This window comes from Sciurus vulgaris (assembly GCF_902686455.1).
Source record: "Sciurus vulgaris genome assembly, chromosome: 11".
Taxonomy (NCBI): Eukaryota; Metazoa; Chordata; class Mammalia; order Rodentia; family Sciuridae; genus Sciurus; species Sciurus vulgaris.
In genome coordinates, this window is record NC_136472.1 from 46,871,424 (window position 1) to 46,874,877 (window position 3,454).

General features: G+C 37.2%; 1 pseudogene across 1 annotated transcript; it reads right to left on the reverse strand.

The window, feature by feature from the left end:
- Window positions 1-2,366: 2,366 nt before the first annotated feature.
- On the reverse strand, window positions 2,367-2,871 carry LOC306639312 (hydroxyacyl-thioester dehydratase type 2, mitochondrial-like; annotated as a pseudogene). Its single transcript has one exon. The product of its transcript is annotated as a hydroxyacyl-thioester dehydratase type 2, mitochondrial-like (transcript).
- Window positions 2,872-3,454: the final 583 nt, after the last annotated feature.

A 3,454-nucleotide genomic window follows, 5' to 3' on the forward strand; every position in this document is an offset into this window, starting at 1 on the left:
ATGAACTCATCATAATGCAATGTCAGCCTAAATGGTCTTTGTATTTGCATTACCTAATCTTTTATAGAGTAACTGGCAGGTATTTAAGACATTGTCAGCCCTCAGATCAATAGGGTATGGTAGTCATGGAATTGCCCTATTGAAGGAAACTTAATGGAAATGAGTTATTATATTTTAAGGACAAAATATAGCTTGCAACATTAATGTTAGCCACATGCTGTGATATGCCAGAATTTCAAGCAGATGAATATCATCTCTTCTGAGTTGCCATAATTTCTAGAAATAGTATACTATTATAAGAAATAAGTCTTGGTTAGTGGAAAAAAACATGCAGAGATATCCCATCAACTATTATACCAACTGTAAATCACATCATGGGTGTGCAGCTAGACTTGGTAATGGCTGGAAAGGCAAAATCTTAAGTGTGCATAATGTTTCAGACATGAAATTCAGTTGAAATTAAAGATCAAATCCCCTTTCTTCCACTTACTAGTTATGTGATATTGTGTTGGATTAATTATTAGGATGTTGTAGGTCTTCGATCCCCTAAATATCAATTTTAAGTAAAATTCTTAGGACATTATATAAAGTGGCACTTAGAAAACTTAAAGAAGTGTCAATGAACTATAGCTGTCAATGGTGAGGGGACACTGGTTGTGGCAGTTTTAATGTTATCCTCTTGTTAAAACCCTTACTCTCAGATATATGTTATAGTCCTTTAGCTTCCCTATTTCTTATAATAAGAAAGGAACAATTTGAATTAAAAATCATGTTGCAATAGTTTTTTCTGGACCAATGTTTTATAAAATTTCCATCTAAAAGTCATAGAAACAAGACTTTAAAAGGAACACTTTGATATTAAGGATCCATGTGTGAGCAAAACAAAAATATAATCACAGGAGTACATAGTCGAATTTTAATACACTACTCAGAATATAAGTAGAATAGCACTAGATAAAAATTATATTTACCTCAGAAATCTATGAGAGTATAAATTGAGATAAACCCAGGTTTAATGTGCCTACTTCACTATTCATATTTTAATCAATGCTGATCAGATGGTAAAACAGTTTTAGGTTAAGATATTCAATGAAATTATAGAGTTAATCTTCCATTTAAATGTATCAAATTGACATGTTTTAAGGTGATTTGTCCTAATTTAATGGCAGCTGGGGCAAGCTAAAACACAGAGACCTTATAAAGACTAAGAATCAAATAACAAATTGCTGCATTCATTTTGGGCTACTGAAAATTTTATTTTGTTTTAATAAGTTTGTTTTAGTATTAATCTATTGGTTTAGTCAGCTTTTTTCTGTGACAGAAAGAACTGACAAGAACAATTATAGAGAAGTGCAAGTTTATTTGGAGGCTCTGGTTTCAGAAGTCTTAGTCCTTCGATAACTAGCTCCATTCCTCAGGGCTGGAAGTGAGGCAGAACATCTAGGCTGAAGAGTGTGGTTGAAGGAAGTGGTTCACATGGTGATCTGAAAGCAGAGAAAGAGACTTCATCTGCCAGATACAAAATATGTACCCCAAAGGCATGCCCTCAATGACCCACCTCCTCCAGCCAGCTACACCCCATCTGCCTTCAGTTCCCACTCAATCTGAATTCATCAGGGGACTAATCCACTAATTGGGTTAAAGCTCTCATGACCCAATCATTTCATTTCTGAATGTTCTTTTTTTTTTTAAGGTATCTAAGAATATTTACTGGTAAAGAGAAGTATGTTCAAAGATGACCCAAGTTCCACTGTTGCCTTCAGCCAGTAAATGCTTGACAGTTATAAGTTCAGTTAGAAACTTATTCTACACAGATATAGATAGATGTTTATCAAACACAAATCTAACTAGCTTTGAAATTCTGAAAGTAGACCCTTCAGATAAATAACCATCCTGATAGATTTTCAATTTAAAAAACCTCAACAACTGGGCACAGTGGCAAACTACAGGTGTGTATCTGTAATCCCAGTGACTTGGGAAGTTGAGGCAGGAGGAGCTCTAATTCAAAACCAGTCTCAGCAACTTAGCAAGATCCTGTCTTGAAATAAAAAATAAAAGGGGCTGGGGCTGTGGTTCAGTGGTTCAGCACCCCAGGGTTCAATCCCTGGTATTAGAAAAACAAAGACCAAACAACAACAAAAATACCTTAACAGATGATGAAGTCATGCATACTCAACTTTGGGTGAAGTCTAAGCTCAAATTGGAAAATGGATATTTGCTCACCCCTTTACCTGCTCCCCTTCTGTAATATGGCTTCTGAGTCTATTGACCATTGCTTGGTGATGAATAGCAAGCAGCCTATTTCCCCAGATGCCTTTTAATAACAATCAAATTCGTGTTTGAACTTGTAACTTTAAACACCTATTTCAGGATTTGGGAACTTCTGGAACCATAACCTTGACCCAGCCTTCTATAACAGTCTTTTTACTTTCTATTACACAACATAACACCACAATAAAAAACAAGAAATCACTTCAATTTTTTCACTTCTGCAGAAGCTAAAACTGCTTCTCCAATGTATAAAGGAGCTTGGAAGTTAGTTTCCTGGGAGAAAAATGCACAGCTTGGTCCTGGAATTTTAGTACCCAAGAGAGCTGAGATGAATCCATTGAACAAAACTCTGTGTACAATTGTCCTTCCAAACTTGGTGTGTTTAGCAAAATCTTCATTTAAATACGAAGGATTGATATCTCCTGTTAATTATGAGAAGCCACATCCCTCTGTGTGAAGGCCCTGCTGAGCTCAGTCTAATCTCCAACCCTCACATGCTCATGCTACAGGGGCTGTCTTTTCTGCACTGGTTGATTCAGGTAGAATCCTTCCCTGAAGTCCATCACACCAAAGGCAATACCTGGATATTACTGGGAACATCTTCAAAATCCTCAAATTTCATCCCACAGAAGCTTCTGGCCTGCTTCTGTTTTCAAACTATGGAAGTACCAAAGAGTATTTTTGAGAATGGAGGAACGTTTCTGAAATTGAAGACTATTCAATCCAGTACTAGCTCCCTACTATTACCAGAGAGATGGAGAAAACTGAATCACTCTGAAAGCACATTTTTTGCCTTCATAGGATCCTAACAGGGTCAAAGAGCTTCACAATTGGACTAGAACACTGCTACATGTTCTCCAGATGGTTCTTTTCTTCATAGGCTCAGGACAACAGATCCTTTAGGGCAGAAATAAGCAGCTTTTTGAACTGTGCAGCATTCAAACCAACTTCATGATCTTGAAATTTCAGGTAGACTTTCATACAGTTGTGCCCAGAGAGATTTTTGTAAACCATTCTTTCATATGTGGTAGCTGCTTCTGGCTTCTTTTCCAATGCTGATCACACCCACTGTCTGTCAGACTAGCCAGACGCCTCCCCTGACTTCTTTTGGCTGCAAGGATTCTCCAAGGCTTGGAGCTCCCACACAGGGACCAGAACCTGGATCTGGGGACTGTATGTTTTT